Consider the following 14,248-nt stretch of genomic DNA (forward strand, 5'->3'; position numbering starts at 1 on the left):
GCAAATTCGTATCTCTACACTCTTCCTAGTTATGGATCTTATGGAGGAACTGAGAGAGTGCATGGAAATAAAATGTGTGGCTAACACATTCAAGTCCAACAATTCAAACAAACCACAAGGGATGGGAATTTGAAGAGGGAAAAAGATGTAGTGAGAGATAAGCATAGCAATGGTAATGTCAGTATAACACTCTTCAGAAGAGAGTGAAACTCTGATGTGACCATGGACAGGTATTAAAGTCTATGAGTAAAGGGGGTGATTTGTTGCTAAAACTCTTCCCAAGAGAGTGGTCACGGTGAGGTAATGCATTTATCCCTCAAGAAGTCAAAGATGATCCTCAGGCGGCAGATACTTGCATTTGATGTAGTTCTTCAAACCCTCACTCCTAACTCTGTCACCTTGTATGCAAGCTCCAGATGTCAGCAATTTAAGAGTAGAACTGTCTTCCTTCATGAACATCCGCCTTCTGGAACCCCAGGTTTCTCAAGGTTCACTTCCTCAAATTTTCTGCTGAAAAAAAGGGTGAGTTTTCACCTCAGACTTAGAGGCACAGTGCCTGATACTGCTCCGTTGATCTCCTGTACGAAATAACCAAAACAGAAGGCAGCCATGCCCTGCCAGTCACCAGCTCCCAGCTTCAATTAACACCCAACGGTGCTTATGCAGCTTCCTGCTCTAGTCCCCAAGGTAGCTGTGTTTTGGAAATCAGATGTCCTAATTTCCAGGGAGAATCATTTTGTAGCTCATCTTGTTCTGTCAGAAGTAGTATCTTGGTGTCTATGTCCTACCAGAATCAATATGATCTGTGAAAATTAGGCTACAGTGAAATGTGTGCTTTCTCTTTGCTTCTGTCCACCCCGACCTGAGAAAGAATCGCTGAGACAACTTCATCAGTACGCTGTGTAGCCAGTCATACATAGGCAGAATTTCTAGCATGATTTTCAGTCGGAATGAAAGATTAGTGCAACAACTCATAAGCAGAACTATCTCATGGATCTACTATTATACTTAGTTATTTCCATGAAAAGATCATACCATGCATAGAACTTTCTAATCATCCTCAGTTCTGGAATGAGGATATAGAACTGAGCAACAGCCATTCTGTAAGGTTCATGTGATGCTTAAATTGCCAACTTGATGGATGGGTGAGGATCACCTGGGAGATGAGCCTCTGGTCATTCTTTCTTGATATTCTGCCTTGGGTCCACATCCCACCACTCTGCTCTCTCCTGTGCATCCTTTTGGGTTTCCCTAGCAGCCTACATTCAACTTTCATGACCTATGCCTCCAATACATGCACATGCTCTGAGATCCAGATCTACTCTCTGCTTATGGAATAAAATATGTGATGTGTGTCACCTGGGTTTTTTTTTGCCTAATATGATCATTTCTGGTTTTACCCATTTTTCCATCCATGACATGATTTTATTTTTTTGTTTTTACAGCTGAATAAATTTCTGTGTTTATCTGTCCATCAGTTGATGGATATCTGAGCTGTTTATATTTTCTATTTGTCAGGAGTATGATAAACATGGATGTTCATGTACAGACAGAGATCTTAAATGAGAATAATAGTGAAAACATATAACTGTAAGGAAACATGTACATATGGTATGTGCATGTATATTCAAACACTAATGTGTGTGTTTGTATCTGTGTATGCATGTGTGCATGTGTGTGTGTGTGTGCATATGCTAGGACAACTACCTGGTTATCATTTTCCCCAGTGTTCTCCTTGGAGCTAAATAAGGAAAACAAATGTAAGTGGAAAAAAAAAAAAGAAGCTTTTATAGGCAGACATTTAAGGAGAATGAAATTGTGGAGTGTTTTACAATAAGTATGATTTAAGGCAATTGAAGCACATTATGGATTTTCAAGATAGGAAATTTCTTAATATTAGTCTAAAAGTATTTGAACATTTCTGCATTTCAGCGATTAATAGTAATTTACATTTTCCCCTTGAAAAATATTTTATTTTAGTGTCTGTGAAGTTAGAAAATTAGTCTTTTGGTTCACAGGTCTTAAGCCCAGAAGAATATAGCATATGACAGGGAAAAAAATGAAATGAGGACATTTTTCTCTGACATGAAGTAGAACATTTTGTAAGAACGTGACAAGTAAGTGCTTGTGGTTAAGACAGCAATCTTTGAAGACCACAATATTTTTTTTAATATTGACTTCTACTTCTTTGACAGAGGATTACTGGTGTTAGGCAGACAGTGTGTTACTTGCCATAACCCTTATTGGAGCTATTTACATTCTCAGTGCCCTGACATGGTGACTAGCTCTTTAGCAAGTGGCAGTCAGATACTACTTGGAGAAACAATGCCTGTATACATTGTCAAAGTCTTACAGGCATCCCAAGTTCCTGGCTTCTTTCATTTCTCTCTAGGTGAGAATAGTCTAACTATATTTGGAGATGAATTTTCCTCTCCTTCCTGTGTTCCAGAATGAGACAATTCAAAAAGAGGAGATGGAATTCCCAGATAAAATAATCAGAATCCATGGAAGAACTGCATATATACAAAGTAACAAATATTTCTTTTGCATAACTAAACAATAAAAAGAAATGTTTGCTTCTTGTACAAAACCTAATTTCTCTAATAAATTCCAATTGAAGATATGGGCATTTTCCAAAATCTGAATCCCTTACGGAAGGTCATTTGTTCTGTTTCAAATATACATGTTGAGGTTTATAGGCTGTTATACAACCCAGGGTACATATCATGTGAAAATCTGTGCAGGAGTCAAAAATAGGAATACATCTCAGCCTTATATTTAATGTTGTGTGAATACCCTTCTGTAAATCAGCTTCTCTAGGTTTCAGATTCGCCATCTATTAAACTAAAATATGTCCTGTTCTAAAACCCTTGAAGACTTTTTGAAAATTCAAAAATATATGTAGTACAAAACATTTTATAAAATTTATATGAATATGCAAATTTTCTTATATGCAGTTAATAAGATATGTTCTTCACTGCCTTGAACAATAGAGAATGCTATTTGCTCCTTGAAAATTGAGTAGTTGTTTGCATGTGTAATGTGCTTGTTGCATATGAATTCAAATATACAAAATTTCCACAGGAAAATGACAGGGACATACAATCACACTCAAATCACAGATAGAGTTTGGTGCTGCATGTAGATCAAAAAATACCTTAAATAAAACAATTGTACATAAGAAGTAACCTACCAAATATGCCACCTCTAAATTCAGAACAAATTGCAGTTTATATAAAAACTCCCAAGATTTTGTTAACAGATTCTGGAAACAAATTATGATTTTCATCACTTTATGTGTTTAACCTTTAATTTTTCAAAGGTAAAATATTGCAAGAGAAGAAAATGTTTTGAAATTATGCTTTTATCACTTCCATCCCAATATCTCCTTATCTGCAATTACATTGAAAAGAGGATTAACTATTTTACTTAACTCTTCTTTATATTATGCCACATGATTGAAGCCTCAAAAAAGTGTGGAAAACTGGCTTGCAGTTGTGTGCAGAACATTGGATTGATCAAAGTACATATACCAGGTGGTAAAACATTTTTCTATGAAGCTTCCCTTTTGAGCAATATTTATGGCACCATTATTTACTACAGCTATGACAGAGAACTCAAGTACATGACTTCAGATGGATGAATTGATAAAGAACTATAACACACATGGTGTGACACAGTGCAGAGTAGCTTCCAGTCATACTATGCTCCTGTCATTTGTACAATATTGATGATCACAAAGGACATAATAGTAAGTACAATAAGTGAGACACAGAATGAACCCTAGCACATATGTTTGGGGTTAGAATATGGATAGAGGGTGTAGCAAAGAGGTCATCAAAGGATGCAGAGGTACAGAGAGTCAGAGTAAGTTTCAAACAAATGTGTAGAATGTTAATTATACTTTATTATATTCTACTGCTTACTTAATATCAGCGAAGAGCATAGTTAATACATAACTGCGTGGAGCAATGAAAATGATAATTACCTCAATTTTGGCAACCATTTCTCATTTGCATATACCAAAACATCATGAATATTGTAAAAAACATGGATATTTTTCAGTTACTAAGAAGATGCATTTGGAAATGTTTGCTTTTGCAAGACTTTAAAAGCCTTTCATAGACCTAAGCTAGTAATGAGGACTCTCATTCAAATTATGTTTTTTGAACATCAAAGGACCATCCTCATTCTCTAATTTTCCTTTACCTACTGAAACAATTCCATGCACTTGACTCTCTCCACAGGTGACCTTGAACTTCTGGCACACTCCATTCCTTCATAGACCATAATTAGATACTTATTTCCACTCAAATTTTCTTGCTCTCATGTTAGTAGCATTTGATTTCTACAGTCACTGGTTTTAATTGAATTGAAATTGTGTAAAATTTAGCCATTGAGATGTTATTTAATCAATATTACATGTGTCACATGCTCTAATGTGCAAATATTTTTACTTAAAATATTCACTATAAAAACAGAATTATTACATTCAAACCCAGAAAATAGTAGAAAGTTAAATAGTATGTTAGATATTATTATATACCATATAATATATAGCATATGTCTATAATATAAAATAAATATTAATTATATACATAATTATACAGTACAATACTTACTACATAATATAGCATAAATTAAAGTATATATTATATTATGATATCCACAATATAATATAAAATAGTATTACATAACAATTTGATATTTAAAAATGTATAATTAAATACGTTATTTAGTATGATATAATTTGACATTATATATGATATAGAATATATAATAAACAATGATATAAAATATATATTGTCTAATCACAATGAGGTTATTAGTATTTTTTAATTGGTATCATTTTCCTCCTTCTCTGAAGCACAGTGGCAGCTTTGACAATCAATAGCATCACAGCCATTGTAGCTGTAAAACTATCAAGCTTGGAACTACTGACAAAGAGAAAACTGTTCTGAACACTCTAGAAGGCATGTCTCTAGAGAAGTATCATGATTGGACCTCTGACTCACTGAAAAGAAATATAAAACAACAACAACCACAACCACAACCGCAACAACAACAACAACAACATTTTCTGTATTTGTCCATATCTGACATGGCCTGGAATCTTAGTTTGTGTGAACATTCTCACTTACGTCTATATTCTCTATTCTATGTTCTAAGTTCTATGTTCTATTTTCTATGTCCTATGTTCTATGTTCTATGTTGTACTCTCTATGTTCTACGTTCTATGTTCTACTTTCTACATTCTACATTCTGTGTTATGTGTACTATATTCTATTTTTTAGATTCTATATATTTATATTCTATATTCCACATCAATTCTTTATTCTGTATTGGCTATTCTATATCTTGTATTCTACATTCTAAATTATAATTTGAAATTCTTTATTCATTATTCTATATTCTTATAGTCTATATTCTATATTTGATATTTGAGTATACTGTGTCTTATGCTCTGTATTCTGCATCTGTTTTGTAATCTATTTGCTATATTCTATATTCTATATTTTATATTCCATAGTATATTCTATATTCATTACTTTCTATTCATTATTCTATAATTTTTATAGTCTACAAAAATATATTAATGGGCGAGAACTTTACCTGCAATTGCTTAAACAGCTTTTAAACGCCTGAAATCTGGTGATTTAAAAACCTCTATTCTAGTCTCCTCATTGATACTTTCTGTTACCCCTAACTCATCTAGCCTACACTCCGTTATGAAATGGACTGTCTTCATTTCCTCTAAGAATGAATTCAACCACAGTAGGCTCGAAGCCAGAATCCGGAATGCTTCCAGTGGACACACGCAGCCCAAGCCCCGCCCTGCTTACGTATAACTAACTCCCGTGGATGGTGGCCCGAAAGAGACAATGGTTTCCATGTCAGCAACAAACGCACTTCAGGTAGTTCTTGGGCCTGATAGTTTTAAGATTGCGGAGGAGCGAGAAGGTAGCTGAGGGAGCCTGTGCCTCTTGTAGACCAGGAGCCATGCCGCGCCGGGGCCTAGTAGCCGGGCCAGACTTGGATAATTTTCAAAGTCGGTATTTCATGCCGTCAGAAGTAGCGGAACACAACCAACCCGAGGACCTATGGGTGTCTTACCTGGGATTTGTTTACAATCTAACACCGCTTGTCGAGGAATTCAAAGGGGATCTACTGTTGAAACCCATCCTGGAGGTCGCAGGCCAGGACATAAGTCACTGGTTTGATCCACAGACTAGAGACATTCGCAAGCATATAGATCCACTCACTGGTTGCATGAGATACCGTACCCCGCGGGGCCGCTTCGTGCATATCCCGCCGCCTCTGCCCCGTTCAGACTGGGCCAATGATTTCGGAGTACCCTGGTGGAAGGGGGCAAATTACCAGGTGGGATGACTGTCTGCTCGGACCCGGAACATCCGTATTATTAACACTCTTGCAATGCAGGATTACACACTGCAGGTCGGGGCTCTGGAATCAATGTGGGAAATCCTACACCGCTATCTCCCCTATAATGCACATGCTGCCAGTTACACATGGAAATATGATGGGAAGAATTTGAACATGGATCAAACCCTGGAAGAAAACGGGATCGGGGATGAGGAAGAAGAGTTTGACTATCTTAACATGGATGGTAAACTTCTCACACCTGCAATACTTCTCTACTTCAATGATGACCTCACAGAGCTCTAGGAAAGGAGATGTGCATGTAGACTCAAGATATTGGAGTTTGCCTCTTTCTGTGCCTTGAGGGAAAGAGGTGTGGGTCTGTGGGGCCTGGCCTACACCTCTGTTACCTTCTGAGAATCAGTCCATGATTCTTGGGCCTTTCTGACATGTAAGGGCCTTATCCCTGGCTCCTTTGTTCATGGGTGATTTGCTCAAAGAGTATTAGAGGGGTCCTAGAAAGAATCCCTGTAAGAGAGCTAGAGTCTCTCAGGAATATGAGTTGGAAGTAAGGCTCAGGAAAAACTTTTTAGTAGTTAATTAAGAGAAAGACACAGTGACGAAGGGATGGAAGAACTTTTTTGGCAAAGGTGAGATTTACAAATACAGAATTTGGAAATTAGCATTACGTGGGTGGCTGACTTCCTTTCTAAAGGTCTTTACTAGTTGGTGCCCCAGGAAACGCGAATGCAGTTAATTTAGGATTGAAATTTTGCTGGAGTTTTACACTGTTCAACTCAGCTATCCTATAAGGTGAATACATTAGTACTATTTCACAGATAATTCCTTAGGAATTTCCCAAGGTTCTGTAGCACAAGTGCACATTTATCAGTTACGGCAGAGCCACAGTGCCCAAGCCTGCCCAGCTCTGAAAGTCAGCCATTTTCCAGTGTAGAGGAACATCCTCAGTAGCCTTGCCTAGTGCTCGCATTTCCCACGGCTGCTCTCAAACTGTGTGTTTGGAATGTGAGCTTGTTGCCTGATGGGGATATGTCAGCCTATTGTTTACTCAATATTTGTTGTGTTTGAAGGGAGTTAAGAGAGTGCTCTAGAGACAAAGGCAGGGAAGGCTAAATTTCAGCCAAGCACTGGCAACGGAGGCTACGTCCGTGTTGATGTCATAGGATTCCTGACTGTTTGGGTGCAAGAAGATAGGTGCTTCCTGACTCTGGGAAACCAGAATGGAGAAAGGGCCTGTAGGTCAAGACATTGTAGTGAGGGACCCACAAGCGGGTACCTTTTTTTTTTTTTTCCAGTAGGCCTTTCCACTAACAGACAGCAAGGAAAACAGTTGGGTTTGTCAAATGGTGACCCTAAAAGAGGTTTGTTGGGGTCAGAAGAGGGGAGCTAAGGGAGGCAGACAGCTCTCATGGTGACTGACTTCATCTGTTTCCCTTTATCCCTAACAGAGGAAGGGAATTAAGACTAACAGACAAATAGTGCCAGGCGTGGTGGCTTTAATCCCAGCACCGGGGAGCAGAGACAGGTGGATTTCATGATTTCCAGGCCAGCCTGGTCTACAAAACAAATGCCAGGACAACCAGGGCTACATAGAGAAAACCTGTCTCAAAACAAATAAAACCAAAACAACAACATAATAACTGGTCAGTGAACATCCCTGCAGCAGCCACAGACAAGTAAGAGTCAAGGAGCTTGCATCTTCCCAGTGGTGGCCTGGGACACAGGGTGCGGTGCTGTGAATGTAAAATAGCTTGTACCTGCTTTATGATACGTAGTAGTGACCGTGCTTTATCAGAGCTGGTTTTAATGATGTTGCTCAGAATGTTTTCTTTCCAGATGATGATTGAGAAGCTGATAAAAAAAAAAAAAAAAAANAGAAACAAAAAATGGTGCCAGGTACACAAGAGTAACAGAACTGTGCTGTTTTCTGGGGTTTTGTTTTTTTACTTGTTTTTTTTTTTTTAATAGAGTGTGCTGGATGTCTCTACAATTTTGTTCAAATGACTGCAGAATCTGGAAAAGCTGTTGCTACTATTGATGCATAACATATTGCTATTATTGGTCTTTTTACATAAATATAAATATATACATACATATATATAATTTGAATTTTTTGGAAACTTTAGCTGTGCTGTCAACTTTGGAAAAACATATCCCAGTTTACTGTGTTGAGTTGGCATTGTACAGAAATTAACAGCCATATTGGTCTAGAAATGTTGAACTTAATTTTTTTTTCCATTTGTACAGGGGTAACGCACTATATTAAATATGTAAGGTCTTATCTACGTGGGTTTGATTACAAAAACTAATAAAGTATTCTCTAAATAATGAAAAAATATATATATATTAATGTTCTGTATTCCAAATTCCCTATTGTATATTCTGTAAGCTGTACTCTGTATATTGTATTCAGTGTTTTGTGCTCGGTGTTCTATATTCTATACACTATGCTATATATTCTAGTCTGTATTCTGTAAACTGTATTCTATCTCCATTCTTACTTGATATTCCATATTTTATTCTATATCTGTATTCTTCATTCTATATCTTACTATATTCCACATTCTATATTGTAAATGAATATTCTGTTCTGTTCTACTTTCTATATTCCATATTCTATGCTCTATAATCTATACTCTACATTCTATAGCATGTATTCTGTATTTTGTATCCTCTAATATGTGTTCTTTGTTCAGTGTTCCTTATTCTATACTCTATAAGTTCTATAAATTCTATATTTGTATTCTATATTGCAATCCTATATTCTGTATTCTATATTCTAAATCCTTTATCCTATAATCTACATTCTTGTATTCTGTATTCCATATTCTATATTCTTATTCTATATTCTATATTTTGTCCTGTATGTTTTATTTTCTCTTTTATATATTCCATTTTATATACTTATTCTATATTCTATGTTCTATTTTTTATTATGTATTCTATATCTTACACTTTATATTAGGTATTGTATGATCTATATTATATACTCTTACATTCTATATTCTAAATTCTATATTCTAATTCTAAATTATATATCCTATGTTCTGTGTTCCATATTCTAAATTATTATTGTATATTCTATATTCTACATTCTATTCTGTATTCTTTATTCTGTATTCTAATTCTATATTCTATATCACATAGTCTTATGTTCCATATTCTGTATTCTATATTCTAATTCTGCATTCTATTTTCTATATTCTATACTGTATTCTGTATTCCATATGTATATATCATTTTCTATACTTTATTATCTAAATCTTATGTTGTATATTTTATATTCTATATTCTATAATATCTATTCTTTCTTCTGTGTTCTGATTTTGGTATTTTGTATTCTGTATTTCATATTGATATTTTCTATTCTCCATTCTATTCTATATTCTGTATTCTGTATCCTCTATTCTGTTTTCTGTGTTGTGTGTTATATGTTTTGTATTCTGTGCTGGGTCCTATTCAAGCAATCATATTGTTTAGATTTCATGGATGCATTTTCCTTGTCATAGGAACACTACATTTAACAGCAGACTCCTAGACCTTTTGCATTCTTTTATTTTTTTCTCGTATTCACTTTATATCCCAATCACAACCTCCCTCCCTCCTTCCTCTCTTCCCATTCACATCAGTATAAATCCCTTTCCTCATTGCTCTCACCCCTTCTCTGAGAAGGGGAAACCCTCTTAGGTACCAACCCACCCTGGGACATCTAGTGCCAGCAGGACTAGGCACATTCTCTCCCACTGAGGCCCAACCAGACAGTCCAGCTAGGGGGAACGGGATCCAATGTCAAGGAACAGAGACTGAGACAGCCCCACTTCACTTGTTAGGGGATCCACATAATCTTATGTTCTTTCTGCCCCTCTTTGTACCATTTTTCCTATAGTCTTATATGCATTTGAGATGTTTTAATTGGGAAAGGACATCCCATACTAACCTATTGTCTACTTTTTGAGCAGCTATGTAGCTCTGTAATAGTTCTCATTTATCTTTTTTGGGGGGGGGGGATTCCTAGCTCTAAACATTTAGAAAGTGAGTATATAACCTGGAATAGTCACAAGCCAGGAATGCAAAGGCACTAAGCAGGAAATGTTTGGTGATGGTATTATAAAGTAGGAAATATAAAGACACAAGTGCTATGAGAGGGAAAAAAGAAAAGTTAGAGGCTTAACTGGACAGTGGGTGGAGATCAATACAGAGGGATTTACCTAAAATTATATAATATATAGTATAGTTTAAATAAAGTCAAACCATTTGTAGAGTCATGGACTGCCTAACAAGATATATAGTACTAACTAAGAGTGAGAAACTTTCTCTTTTTTTTCCCCCCAAGGGAAATACACGAGAGAATTTCAGATATTTTTGGTCAGGGGCTTCTAAGAGACCTCCAAAACAATACATGCTATTGCAATTGTCCTTGCTTTCCTCCCAGGACTTGAGTGTAAAATCCTGTTGATGACAATATCACACTTTGTGAATATAGGTCTCATATTCAGAAAAGGAGTGGGACTTGACCTAAGATTTATCTCTCATTATAGTGTTTGTAGCTTTCAAGACAGAAAAATAATCAGCAGTCTTGTTTGTTTCTTATATGTCTGTTTGCTTATTTATTTATTTATTTATTTATTGTTTTGTACTTATAAGACCATCAAATGTGTTACAGCCTTTGTAATAGGTTCCATCCCTTATCAACACTTTTGGACCTTGTAAACAGTAGATTCTTATTCTTGATTTTCAAATCATCTTGGTATAAGAAACCACACATTTTATTGGAAAATAATTGCTTTAATACTTTGATACTTCAAATTACTAATACTTTAATATAGAGTTTATAGAGAGATGTAATATTCTCTGACCTCATGTCGAAGAATGTATATATTAATAGTAATTTTTCTAACTTAAATAAACAAATACTTGCCAAAGCACTATAAGAATAGCATGTGAAATTAAAAGGAAAATGAAATATTGAAAAGATTGTTGAGATTCAAGGCTTTAAAGTTTAGTAGGCACAGAAGCACTTCTGGAATAGCAGAGAAAACACTCAGCAAATCAAGAAGTGGGTACAGCGAGCATAGAGGCCTTCACAGTCATCCTATTCAGATATCAGAACAGTAAGTTGAGACTTGAAATGTCTCAGAGAGGGTCATGCCAGGCAAACAACTGGATTTTGGTAATCTCACCAAATTTCCCGGTATTTTCACATTGATCTCATTTTGCTCCTTCTCTGCAGCTCTGTGGCAGCCTTGACAATCAACAGCAACACAGCCATGGGAGCTGAAAAGCTAACAAGTGTGGATCCACTGGAGGAGAGAGAAAAGTTCTGAACACCCCAGAAGGCCTGTCTCTAGAGAACTATCATGATGTGACCTCTGGTTCACTGGCCAAAAAAAAACCAAAACAACAACAACAAAAACACCTTTGTTTTCAACATTTGTCCTTATCTGACCTGGCCTTGAACTCACTCTGTGTAAACACCTTTTTTTTTATACCTCACTTCTGTGCATTTTTAAAAATAAAAGATCAACATATTTTTAACATTTCAGTGTCCCAAGGTAGCAATGTCAGTTGGGGAGTACAAGAGACTGACTGCAAAACTTCAACACAAGATTAAATAATGAAATGTTCATGATTGGGGAACCCCACAAAAGAGAGGGAAAAAGATTATAGTAGCGGTCGGTATCAAGGACACCACAAGTCCTCAGCCGACACAATCAACTAAACAAGGATCATAGGGGGGTCATGGAAACTGAAGCAATATTCAAAGACTCTGTATGGGTCTAAGCTAGGGCCTCTGCATATATGTTATCACTGTAAAATTTGGTGTTCTAGGATTGCTAACAGTGCAAGTGAGGATGTCTACATCTCCTTTGCCTGCCCTTGAGATGCCTTTCCTCCTACTCGGTTGCCTAATGTAGCCTTGATGTGAGAGATTATTTCTAGTCTTACTTGTTATACCAGGTTCAGTCGATATTTCTGGGAGAATTGCCCTATTTGAAGAGAAATGGAGACAGAGGAATCCGCTGAGGGGAGGATGGGGTAGGGGAAGAGATGAGGAGAAGGGACTGAAAGGAGTGGAAGAAGGGAAAACTTCAGTCAGGATGTAATGTATAAAATAATTATGCATGTATACGTACATATATATACATGCATACATATATGTATGTATGTATGTATACATGATATGTAAGTATGTGTGTGTGTGTATGAAAAGAAGTATCCATAAATAATTTATTTAATAATGGTTGTTATACTTTGAAAAACCTAAAAGTCCTTATGCTTGATCAGTGCTGTTTATTTTTTCCAGGAAAATCTTGATATGGCAGTAGCATCTGATGTCACATAAAAATATGTTAACTCAGGATACACAGAGCATCTTTTAAAAGAACAATAAGGCTCAGCACATACATGTTCTGATTTCCAAATTTATTACCAATCAGCAGCAACCACACATAACCTAAGAACTGGTCAGTTCTCCCAGCATGCTCACATAAGTACAAACAAGAATCAGTGGGATGTAATTGAAAGTTTGTAAATAATTTCATAATTTTGTACATTTATGATGGACTGTGTTTATGTGCCAGAGTAATTCAGTGAGAGAAAACTTTTTCAGTGGAACTAGAACAACTAGATATCTAATAAATCAACTAAGAGAACCCCCCTATGTGTCATTACCAAGAATAATTTAAAATGCATCATATGATTATATACAAAATGAAAATTTTATAAGCAAACATAGAAAATAATATTTTAATATTGTGTAATCATAGGACCTTAAAATCACAAATATTTAAAATAATAAAATGGGCTACATAAAATTTGAAATTCCTTCTTTTCAGGTGATATCCTAAAGACCATGAAGAGAGAGTCTGAAAAGTACTAGTTGATATCTGAATTTCCTGTAACAAATAAGATATTTACCTAAAGTAGACAGTAAACTGTTGTAAATCAGCAATGAACAGATAAAACACTGAATTCTCAATGATGGTAAAAAGCTATGCATTAAAGAAGCAAGTCTAAAGGATCACATAAAACATATAAAGATTGAAATAACAGAACAAGAGAAGGAGAAAACATGAAAAATAAAGTCAGGAACGAAAGAAAGGAAGTAAAAAGGAGGACAAAATGGACGTGAATGAAAGAGAGAATGACTAATACTGAAAAAGAAAGTCATGAGTCGAAAGAGAATGTCCAGAGGAACTAACTAGATTTCCATTTAGGTAAAGGCTGAGATCTGAGTATGTTATTCACAGGCACAGAGACAGAAATCTCAGACTAAGAACACATGTATCTGTTACATAAATGAGTGAATAGATGAATGAATGAACAGATGTAGATGAGTTACATATGAAGCTTCAAAACAAGTAGATGCTTGAAACCTCAAGCTAACTCATTTCAAATTTGATTAATCACAGTTAAAGTCAATTTTTACTAGGAATTATCAGTTCCATATACACTAGTTTCTATGGCTCAACATCTCCAGAGCATAAGCAGCAAGCAAGGAAAGGGGATTTAACAAGGGAAAAGGTACTTTTAAGCAAGGATGTAAGAAAAACTTTTAGAAGCACAAAATTTGGTGATTATAAGGACCCTTATATAGCTGTCTCTTGTGAGACTATGCCGGGGAGTGGCAAACACAGAAGTGGATGCTCACAGTCAGCTATTGGATGGAACACAGGTCCCCCAATGGAGGAGCTAGAGAAAGTATCCAAGGAGCTAAAGGGATCTGCAACCCTATAGGTGGAACAATATTATGAACTAACCAGAACCCTGGTGCTCTTGACTCTAGTTGCATATGTATCAGAAGATGGCCTAGTCGGCCATCACTGGAAAGAGAGGCCCATTGGAC

The 14,248-nt window shown here is 36.0% G+C and overlaps 1 pseudogene; it reads left to right on the plus strand.

The window, feature by feature from the left end:
• The first annotated feature begins 5,961 nt into the window (after positions 1 to 5,961).
• LOC110312094 lies at positions 5,962 to 6,687 on the plus strand (annotated as a pseudogene).
• The last annotated feature ends 7,561 nt before the right edge of the window (positions 6,688 to 14,248 follow it).

Source organism: Mus caroli, chromosome 16 (genome assembly GCF_900094665.2).
Source record: "Mus caroli chromosome 16, CAROLI_EIJ_v1.1, whole genome shotgun sequence".
In the NCBI taxonomy this organism is placed as follows: Eukaryota; Metazoa; Chordata; class Mammalia; order Rodentia; family Muridae; genus Mus; species Mus caroli.